Here is a 12268-nt window from a genome sequence, read left to right as displayed (position 1 = left end):
CCAATGTCTGATCATTTCACTTTGTGCCTTATGGGTACAGCCACAGAATTCAACTCCTAGTTTCTTTTTTATTCCAATTGCACCTAATTTTCCATCCTCAGGGTCTTCTGGCCTCTGAGTGGGTCACAGAGAGATGACTGAGATCATAAAGCTGCCGAAAGTAGCATAGATAAGAATGACAGCATATTCTAAAAGAAAAATATGAAAATTTTATATAGGAAACGAGTTTTCTCTCATATCTGCCACTAGTCATCCATATGAACAGCAAAGAGGCTCGCCATGGAGAGATTCTTGTAATACACGTATTATTTATTTCATAGGGTAATAATAAAAGGAAACTGTATGTTAATAGAGTTTATAAAAATAAAATGTCCTACACATACAATTTGTCTCTGTAAGATTCCACTCCTATTAGGCTATGAATAACTAAGTTGAGAGTCAAGTAACCTCGTTTAGGTACATTCTGGTTTATAAATATCATCCCCATTAGCATCACAGAAAACCAGGTTTGGAAGGAACTTTAAATTATTTAGTCCAACCACCCCACTGTTGCTTAGATACACTCCACATAAATGGAAATTATATAACTAATGAAAGCATTTGACCTGATATCCAGACATAGCACTCTAAGGAGAGTCTAATTTTTACACATAGTAGTGATATATTACAGTGGAAGTTTTCAAATCATGGAACATATGGATATATGTATAATGGAATTGGAGCTTACCTGATGATTAAGTTAGGAAGTCAGCACTAAATCACTCATAATGGCTTAGATCGAGGCTGTCAAGATTTAAGAACTATACACTAACTTGTTATGTTTCTCCGCATGCATGCCGTTTAGCTACTGGGGCTAAGGTTTTCCTTAAGGAACATGTTGGAGATTGGGCACAAGTAGCTTTTAAAGAAATGATTCTCTGTTTTGCTGATTTCTTCACATTTAGTTTGCTTATGTTAAATGTGTGTATTCTTGATTTCAGTTGGACCTAAATTTATTTCTAATGTGGTTAAAAAGCACTAACTATAACACTGCAATCGGTTGCTTGCAGCCTCAGTAAGCACACGTGTCCATGTTCACATATCTTCCACACTTCTCTGAATTTTCTTTTATCTGTATCATTTTTGTAAAACTTCAGCAACTTCACTTTAATATGGCATGACTGAACATTTTAATATTCTAAACTTGGCCCTGAAATTCTTTCAAATTAAGACTAGCTCCCTTTCCTTCTTTCTTGGTTGGCATTGACCTTTTATTCTCAAAGCATAGCAGAGATCATGGCACAATGATGTGTATATAAAGTCAGAGGCAATTTGAACAGAAGAAAACCAGCCCCTTTTCAAACAGCATGACAGTGCTTGGAGGTCTGAACAGTGGTTTGGTGTCTGTGGAAGGATCAGGTAACGTGAGCTGTGGTTTCACACTTTAGTCACATTTTCTAAATTATTTCTTGTTTATCTGCTACAAAATTCATACTTGGATTTTTGCAGCCAAAAGTATTTGATTTCTTTGACGTCTTTTCAGGAGTTTTGGATAGATAATTCCTGGATAAGTAGTCAAATTTTCAAGTTATTTCTATATATGCATGCATTATTGTGTATAGATGTGCATCTGTAGGGAAAGCACAGTTTCTTTTTTCTTTTTTCTTTACTCTCAAACACTTCTGACATCAGATGTATGGGTTTTCTACACCATGCAATTTTGACTCTAATGGCCTTAGGGCAGACCCCACAGATCAAGGTTCAGTCCCACAAGACTGCTCCCTACTTCAAAAATAGTAAGTCCCCAAGTGACTCAGAATTTCTGTCTGGCTTGGCTATAAATGGGAGGTTCACTTAGTATGGCTATAAACGGGAGGTTTGATAATCTGTTAGAGCAATCTCACAGAACCTAGAACAGAGTTTACTTATTGATTGCTGCTGCTGCTGCTAAGTCGCTTCAGTCGTGTCCAATGTATTACAAAGGGTGGGCTTCCCGGGTGACTCAGCGGTAAAGAATCTGCTTGCAATTCAGGATATGCAGGAGACGTGGGTTCAATCCCTGGATGGGGAAAATCCACTGGAGGAAGGCATGGCAACCCACTCCAGTACTCTTGCCTGGAGAATCCTCATGGACAGAGGAGCCTGGTGGGCTACAGGCCAGAGAGTCACAAAGAGTCAGACGTGACTGAAAACTGAACAACAGGATAGCACATTATGAAGGGTATTTTAAAGAACACAAGTGGACAGCCAGATAAACAGGTGAACAGCACAGGGACTGAAAGAGCCCCAAGCACAGGAGCCTCTATTGTCATGGTGTTGGGGTATCATTTCCTCTTAGATGGGGATGTTATCAACCTGCAAGCTTTTCAGACTCTCCTTGGATCAGGAAGATCCCCTGGAGAAGGAAATGGCAACCCACTCTAGTATTCTTGCCTGGAAAAATCGCATGGACGGAGGAGCTTGGTAGGCTACAGTCCACAGGGTTGTAAAGAGCGACTGAGCGACTCGACTTCACATAGCATGATTGATAATGATACCAATCTCCATTTCTTCCCCAGAGGGTAAAGGGTGAAGCTTAAAGTTCTAAGCTTCTAATCAGGCTTAGCATTTCTGGGGACCAGCTTCCATCATGAAGCTATCCAGGAGGCCACCAAGTGTTTCTTCATTAGAACAAAAGATTCCTACCACCAAGCAAATTCCAAGGAATTTAGGAGATATATGTTAGGAACTGGGTTAAAGATCAAATGTTAGAACAAACATTGCTTTTGTACTTTTACCACGTAGGAAATTACAAAGGATTTAGAAGCTTTGGCTAGGAGCTGAGGATGAACACCAAAGTATATATTTCTTATTATATCACAACATCACAGTGAATATGTATTTGTATATTTTCAAACCATAAATCTTCTTATATCTCTGTCTCCATAACTAGACATTTATTAACTCACACTCTCTGTCCTCCACTGACTTCTATGCTACTCTTATTGGTTAGCAAGATGCCCCCAGAGTCTTTGTGCCTGAACTTTCCCCAAAACTGTTATTCCCTCCATGTGAAATTTCAGTCTTGCCATCTGTAAAATTGCGATGGCAGTTACACTGACCTCATAGGATTTCTGGCAGATGTTTAGTGCCTAGTACAGGACTGGCATCATATAAATAGTCATTGACTATTAGATCTTAAAGCACACACATACACATACATATATATGTTATTAAGCAGTAGAAAAAGAAGGACATTCTGCCATTTGTAATAACAAGAATGAACCTTAAGAATATTATGCTAAGTGAAATAAATCAGAGAAATACAGATACAGTATGATCTCACTTTTATGTAAAACCTGAAAGCACTTAGCTCACAGAAATAGAGAAGAATGGTGGTTGCAGGGGCTGTGAGGTGATGTTAGTCAACGAGTACAAATTTTCAATTATAAGATGAATAAGGTCTGAGAATCTAATGAGTAGTGTGATGACTACAGGTAACAATATTGTGCTGTGCACTTGAAACTGCCCTGAGACTAGAGCTTTAATGTTCTCACTGTAACAACAGCAAAGCAACAAAAGTGAGATTATGTGAAGTAAAAGATGTGTTAACTAAGTTCATTGTGGTAAATATTTCACAATAGATACATATATCAAATTATCACATTATTCACCTTTAACTTGCACAATGACATATGTTAATTGTATCTAAATAAAGCTGGAAAAATAAATATTAGCTCCTATTACTCTCCTTTGCAAAGAGTTGACTCATTGGAAAAGACCCTGATGCTGGGAGGGATTGAGGGCAGGAGAAGGGGACGACAGAGGATGAGATGGATGGATGGTATCACTGACTCGACGGGCATGAGTTTGGGTGGACTCCAGGAATTGGTGATGGACAGGGAGGCCTGGTGTGCTGTGATTCATGGGGTCGCAAAGAGTCGGACACGAATGAGCGACTGAACTGAACTGAATCTTCTTTTGGTTTTACCATTTGAATACTCATTTAATTTCCTCATCTACATTGTAAACGTCTAAGGAACAAAGATTTTATCTTGCCAGGAGAAATATCAATAACCTGAGATATGCAGATGACACCACCCTTATGGCAGAAAGTGAAGAGGAACTAAAAGCCTCTTGATGAAAGTGAAAGTGGAGAGTGAAAAAGTTGGCTTAAAGCTCAACATTCAGAAAATGAAGATCATGGCATCCGGTCCCATTACTTCATGGGAAATAGATGGGGACACTGTGGAAATAGTGTCAGACTTTATTTTGGGGGGCCCCCAAATCACTGTAGATGGTGACTGCAGCCATGAGTTATGACCAACCTAGGTAGCATATTGAAAAGCAGAGACATTACTTTGCCAACAAAGGTCCATCTAGTCAAGGCTATGGTTTTTCCTGTGGTCATGTATGGATGTGAGAGTTGGACTGTGAAGAAAGCTGAGTGCCAAAGAACTGATGCTTCTGAACTGTGGTGTTGGAGAAGACTCTTGAGAGTCCCTTGGACTGCAAGGAGATTCCATCAGGCCATTCTGAAGATCAGCCCTGGGATTTCTTTGGAACGCATGATGCTAAAGCTGAGGCTCCAGTACTTTGGCCACCTCATGCGAAGAGTTGACTCATTGGAAAAGACTCTGATGCTGGGAGGGATTGGGGGCAGGAGGAGAAGGGGACGACAGAGAATGAGATGGCTGGATGGCATGACCAACTCGATGGACGTGAGCCTGAGTGAACTCTGGGAGTTGGTTATGGACAGGGAGGCCTGGCATGCTGCGATTCATGGGGTCGCAAAGAATCGCACACGATTGAGTGACTGAACTGAACTGAACTTTGTTTTCTAATGACTATTCCCTTATACAATGAGTAGTACTTAGAAATACATATGGGCTTTGTGGTCAGAAAGATTTGGGTTCACATGTGAATTCACATCTAGGTTCCAATACTTGAGAACAAGCTTCATTGTTTCATGTATATATTTCAAGTAATAAAAACACCAAGAGCATAGGTACTTCTGGTTTTCTATAATGTAAAATACATGAAGAACTTAGCTCAGTATCTGTCACATAGTATTAAGACAATGATAATTCTCTTATTGTTATCACTTGGAAAAAAAGACATCACACAAAAACTTATGTAATTTTTGAAAATTATCAAATTACTAGAGAGGAAATTTATAAGAATGTGAACTAACTGCATAAAATCTACTAAAATTCTTTCCCATGCATAAAGTGAAATTATTTACACTTTTTATAAATGGGGCAGAGTCTTATTCTGGAGTCTATAGCATTTTAGAGAGAGCAAATTTCCCCCTCAGTCAAGCAGATCAGAAAATGGAGATGTAGGAAGGAGAATTAGTTTGTAAAAGAGAGCACAAATCTTTAATGATGCTATCTTGTAACCTCTTTTAATATTTCTTGGCCTTCATGTCTTCCAAAGGTAATCTCTAGCCAACATGAAAGTAATAATTTGGAAAAGATTTCTGACTTACCTTATCTGCTCTTTTATGTTTTTTATTCTTCTCTTTCTTTCCCTCATATCTGGGACAGGAGATCTAGCTCATCATTTAATTTGAGCTTCAAAATAGCCCTGTGTTGTATATAGGACAGATATAATTATAGCCAACCTTAAAATGAGAAATAGCCTCAAATAGGTTAACTATCTAAGGTCACACAACACTAAAAGGCAGAAAATGAACCTTGTCCTTGACCTCCACATTCAGTGTTCTTCCCATCACATCAGCTGGTTGTGACTTTAAGACTGCTTGGGCCAGCAGTAAGCAGTTTTTAACTTGGGATGAAAAGCATGCCTCTTGCCATCAGCTCTCCAGTCAGTTGACAAGTGTCAAGTTTGTTGTGAGTATAATAGTGCTTTATAACACTTGGAGGCAAGAACAATTCAAATCTCCAAAACAAATGTAGCAAGGGAAGAAAAATGTTCACTATCAGAAACATTTTAGCAAAATAATATGCTCTGCCAATACAGTCAAAATGAAAGAGTTTCATGACTATCTGGTTCATCCTTGAAATTTCTGATACAGTGCTGAATATTTGCTTAGGAAAAGCATGTTTTCAATGATAAAACCCAATTGTAACCCATCTCATGCAAATCTGCCATGAGATGTTGGTATATAAAGACATTATTCACTTTTTTGAGAATACAGGGGTTTTTGCTTTGAGTTATGCTTTGAGTCCATTCCTGAGAAAATATACATCTCAGAGTTTCTATTTTTATTCTTGACTTCCCCAATAATGTTTAATATAGGCATTAAGTTCTCATACATTAAAAAAAAAAACTACTGAGAAAATCTTCACTGACTTACTGAAATTAAACCTCATAGAACAAAAACACCTCCTAGTTTCTTGGAGGGGCTGGAGTCAATAACTCATCTCCTTGTAGACAAGGTGGAAAGCAACTCTCAGCACAGCTGACTGCTCCTGCTCTGAGTGGTGATTGATGGGGGAAGAAGTAGGCAGAGAATGCTCTTAAGTATTTCTTGCAGTCAGGGTTCTTAACCTCAAGTTCATGGACAACTTGGGGCTTTGGTGATAAACTCTATAAAGCTTGTAAATCACCACTAATAGTGTATAAATATACCTCAACACATTTATACATACATCGTAGTAACTGAAACGTATATAAACTTAGTCCCTCATTAATAATCTCTGGTGTAAAACACCAGTGTAGTTAATTTAGGGAAGTAGCTATCACAAGCCGCAAGAGAATTGTGTAGCCCACTGCTTCTTTCATAGATCACAGGGAACAGCTGAAACGTTGAATCTTTGCTATTGTAGCTTCACTGCCCCAATCTTTGCGGATTATGGGTAAGACAGAATATTGTGATAATGTGCTTTGAATATGAATTTCAAGTGGAAGTTGCAAAGTAAATATAATTATGCTACCGGTTTCTGTTAAGTGTCCAAAAATATCCCATTACATTCACCCTAAGTGATATCAGTGAAAAATGTGCAATGAACAGCTATGGAAAGAATGACAAAGTATTGGGAGAGCCGAGTATTTCAGGGTAAAATAAAGTAGATAGGTCAGGAACAGAATATGTCTCCAGAGAAGAGAATGGAGTGGGTAACTGTACTGCAGTCATTAGGACAGTCATTTATTGTTAGGTTTCTTGATGTTCCATAAGACACTTTATTTCTAAATGGTGAATCTTCTGTATTTTATTCTTTAGTATAAATGGCAGCCCACTCCAGTATTCATGCCTAGAGAATCCTGTGGATGGAAAAGCCTGGTGGGCTGCTGTCCATAGGGTCACACAGAGTCACGACTGAGGCGACTTAGCATGCATGCATGCATTGGAGAAGGAAATGGCAACCCACTCCAGTATTCTTGCCTGGAGAATCCCAGGGACAGAGGAGTCTGGTAGGCTGCCGTCTATGGGGTCGCACAGAGTCGGACAGGACTGAAGCAACTTAGCAGCAGCAGCATACCCCATATTTAATATCGGCCTTCTTCACACTTCCTTCTTTTCTTACCATTGGATTATCTTTTCATTTTCTTGAATTCCCGTACGTTGTAAGCTTCATAAAACATATTTATTTTATCACTCCTATCTATGTGTATGAAATTTTTTTCTGTATACAAATATCTGTGCTGAAAAGATGTTGATAAGGGAAAGTATCAGCCTCTGCGCTGAATGTCACTAGATATATTTACCTGCAGATTTTCAAACCTACAAATCTCTTTTGTATTTTTTTCATTGTTTCCATTAAATGCATGTGATTTATAGTGAAATCTGCAGAAGTAAATCAGGATGACTGAATGGAGTATACTGTAAATGCCTTAGACCTGTGATAAACGAGGTAAGTCATATTTGCTATTTTGGCAAAAATTTCTTCCTTTCTAATTCTGGAGTGATAATAATTGTCAGTTGCTTGGAATACCTTTTCATGTTAGTGAGTTCTGTCTACAATTTATATTGAGTTTCAGAAGAGGAAAAATGCATACTTCACTTGGTTGAGACAAAGGGTGTAGGGAAATTACAGAAGTGCTAACTGTGGACAGTTGTCAAGTCTGGCATGCAAACACTATTGATTGTGCTTTTTCTGGACTTGAAATCATTTTTTTCTAATGATGAGATTTTACAGGCCATAGGGTTTACTATAAAAGAAGTTCACTGCTTTACTACAAAAGCTAAAAGGAAAAGAATTCTCCCAGTTGTTGAGCAGAGGGCAGTCTGTAAAACAACTATATTAATTTATATACACATTGCATTGCTATAATTACAGGTGAGAATCATCTTAGCAATGAGCCTGTTCATCCTCATAATTATCATTGTCCTTGAAGGATAGTATTGTAATTTTTTTTTTTTAAATTGTAAGAATAAGTGATCAGAGTTAAAATTTTTTTGAACTTGTGTTTTGGGGTTACTTGAATGAGAATTAATCTTTATGTAGGAGGCCAAAGCAAAGCTTAAGCTTAGTTAACATCTAAACATTTTTCCCTTTGACAGGCTTAAACCTAAGTAAGCAGATTATGCTGATAAAATAAAAATGCCTTGTTTGTATAAAAGATAATCAAAGCTATCAAGGATAATCTGTTGTGAATTATCATGGATAATCTATTTTGTGGTTTTATTAAACTTAACAAAAATGAAGTCTACTGGGAAAAACACACAGTGTAAAAGCAGTAATTTGAATTTATTCTGTATCTTACTAAGGACTATAGCTTGGGAGACAGACACTTAGATAGCTCTGAGGAACTGTTCAGAAAAAGTGGTGGGGGAGTGAATGTGATTTTGTCAAAAGGGTTTACACAATCATCCACACATTTTGATAGAAGATTTTATCTAGTCATGAGGAACAAATATCTCAGGTCATATTTTACTGTTTTCTTAAATATAAGAAGATGAAAGAATTTGGGTTCATAAAAATTTCTCCTGAAAATATATCTATCTGAGAGTCTTTTCTGCTTAATTTCCTCAAGCACAGAATGTCTCATTACTGATTTTCACCCTTGAAATTCCTTTCAGGGTGTACTGCAGATTAATGACTGCAGTTGTTTGTAGCACCAAATGGTGAGTGACATTCTTTAGTTTATAATAATTAATTTAGTTTGATGCACATTTCTAAATCAGTTAGGAAGAAATTTAATTAGGATAAAGGCTTCACTTATTTGACTTCAGATTATTCAGTTTCAATTATATTCAAATCTGTTGAAGCTTTTCAAATAATATAACCTTCAGTGAAAAAATAGAGGGTTAAAAAATTAATATCAAATGAGTAGAATTCTTTCTAGGCATGAAGAAAGAGCAGTAACAGTTATTCAAAGCCCAATGTTAGTAAACTAGCTAAGTGGAGCTCTTTATAAAGTATATTGATGTTGTGGATATAGCTGACTGGGTTATTTGTGCTTTGGAAAATAAAAGCTTTTAGTTTGAATCATCTAGGTTCAACCCTGTGATTTTTAAATATCAGCTAAAATACCTTCTATTATCTGAAAACTGCCAGGGCATTTTATCTTAATGCTCATATAGTTTCTGGTACACTGTGACTATTTAGTAAAAATATGGGAGGAAACAAATGTGTTTTTCTAGTATATTTCATGTGTTATTTTCCCCTAATAGACCTAATTTCCATATTGAAATGGTGAAATGACTTGTCAAGGTTTTAGACCATATTTTCTTTTACATTTGGCTTTTCAACCATTGTACATATTTTTCACCATGCCTCTTTCCTTCCTGGCCCCTCTTTCATAATTTATTTCTTTTCCTTTTAATAGAATTCTCTGTTTCTATGATTATTTGTATATATGGGCTTGAGCTTAGCTTTCCCATTCAACTTTGGTAACATTGTCTTGATTACAAAATTCTTAAGACATTTAGTTGCAGAGCCTTCTTTACCAAGGATACAACCTATCACAATAAGGTGTTGGCATCAAAATAGGGTGACTGTTGCAGATGTCTTTTTTCCCTCAAATAGGAACAGAACATTTCTGATTCATTACTTTCTAATGATGCAATCTTACCCAGTTTTATTTTGTTAGATGAATCAAGAATAATTCAGGGTAATCTAAATATTCAATTCTAATTTTTATTTACAGAAGATTTGTGGAAAAAGGTCCATCTAGTCAAGGCTATGGTTTTTTTCTGTGGTCATGTATGGATGTGAGAGTTGGACTGTGAAGAAGGCTGAGCGCCAAAGAATTGATGCTTCTGAACTGTGGTGTTGGAGAAGACTCTTGAGAGTCCCTTGGACTGCAAGGAGATCCAACCAGTCCATTCTGAAGGAGATCAACCCTGGGATTTCTTTGGAAGGAATGATGCTAAAGATGAAACTCCAGTACTTTGGCCACCTCATGTGAAGAGTTGACTGATTGGAAAAGACTCTGATGCTGGAAGGGATCGGGGGCAGGAGGAGAAGGGGACAACAGAGGATGAGATGGCTGGATGGCATCACTGACTTGATGGATGTGAGTCTGAGTGAACTCTGGGAGTTGGTGATGGACAGGAAGGCCTGGCGTGCTGCGATTCATGGGGTCGCAAAGAGTCAGACACAACTGAGTGACTGAACTGAACTGAACTGTGGAAAAAAAATGTTTTTTTTTTTTAAACTGAGGTTTTGAAAATCATGAAAACCAAACCCTCATGAAATGAGAGGAGTCTGCTGTTTATGCACTGCAATCAAGCCACTTTCTCAGTGTTTTAACCTCCTGGAGGACCTGCTGTTTTCCCCTCCAGCTTTTTTCCTTTAAATCATATGACTTATTTTTCCTTCCTAAACCATTCCTTAGGATCTTCCTCAATTATCTTCTGCCTGCAGTGGTCTTACTCAGAATTAATACAGATAACTCGTCCCTATCTTCAGCTTGTCTTCAAAAACCTACTTGACCATTTATTGAATCTTAAAATTACACTCTCACCCCAACTTTTGGGTGTCTCCTATTTACTCTAGTTGGCTTTTCTTTTATCTATGGTATTCATCATCCTATACCCTAGATAACTTACTTGGTTTATTTCTCATATATTCCTTTAACTCTCATCCTATAGCATAACCTCTATAAGAACAGAAATATCTGTCTGAGTGACTCACAGATATGTTTTAATGACCCAGAACAGTGCTGAGTTACAGTAGAAGCTAAATAAATATTTGCTGAATGAATAAATTAACATGACCTGTTTGATCGGTTACATTTATCCCCATTGCAAAGCAACTTCATAAAAAAATAGCAAAAATATTCTTAATTATTCTTAAAATTTCTGGTGTAAACTGTATATTTGAGCAAAGAGAATACAATATTTACCAAAAACTACAGGTTAACTCCAGAAGTCATGTATGGATGTGAGAGCTGATCTATAAAGAAAGCTGAGCACTGAATTGATGCTTTTGAATGGTGGTGTTGGAGAAGACTCTTGAGAGTCCCTTGGACTGTAATGGGATCCAACCAGTCCATCCTAAAAGAAATCAGTCCTGGGTGTTCATTGGAAGGACTGATGCTGAAGCTGAAGCTGCTGTACTTTTGCCACCTGATGTGAAGAACGGACTCATTGGAAAAGACCCTGATGCTGGGAAAGATTGAATGTAGGAGGAGGAGGGGACAACAGAGGGTGAGATGGTTGGATGTCATCACCGACTCGATGGACATGAGTGGAGTAAGCTCTGGGAGTTGGTGATGGACAGGGAAACCTGCATGCTGCGGTCCATGGGGTCTCAAAGAGTAGGACACCACTGAGCGACTGAACTGAACAGGCTAGTTACCATAAAGGTGATAGTTCAGTTTCTGTCATTAACCTCAAATAAAAAGGAAATTCAAAGCTTTATTCTTTAGAAAGAATACTATTAGAGAAGTGAATTTATTGAAATAAAATATTCTAACATTTTAACAGCATCGGTAAAATTGTACATCTCAAAACATTTTCTGAGCAGAAGCAGAAATGTTGTGAAAGTTTTATAATGATACATAGAAATAAATGGCAGATTTGATTCCTTAGAGAATCATGGGATTCTTTCAACCAGAGTAGAAAATAACTTTTTTCCTCTTATTGGAGACTTTTGTCCAAATTACAAGCACTATTAAAAAATGAATTTAAAATGTTTTTTAACTTACAGCTGTGAAACAATTTTTGTCCCTTTTAATTTGTACTCTATTTTATATTCAAATAAAACCTAAATAATATCAACTTTTGATTTGAGGATAAATTTTTAGAGTAATATCTTTTGAGACACAAGCATTTTCACCGTAAATACACAATAAGCATTCATGCAATAAATCCACCTTTATCAAGCACTATATTTGCTGATTGAGAAAAGCATATAAAAGAGCTATTGACTGAGAAGAAAGGTTCAATAGCAAT

Source organism: Ovis aries, chromosome 19, assembly GCF_016772045.2.
Source record: "Ovis aries strain OAR_USU_Benz2616 breed Rambouillet chromosome 19, ARS-UI_Ramb_v3.0, whole genome shotgun sequence".
NCBI classification, from domain to species: Eukaryota; Metazoa; Chordata; class Mammalia; order Artiodactyla; family Bovidae; genus Ovis; species Ovis aries.
Note: the sequence above shows the minus strand (reverse complement) of the source record.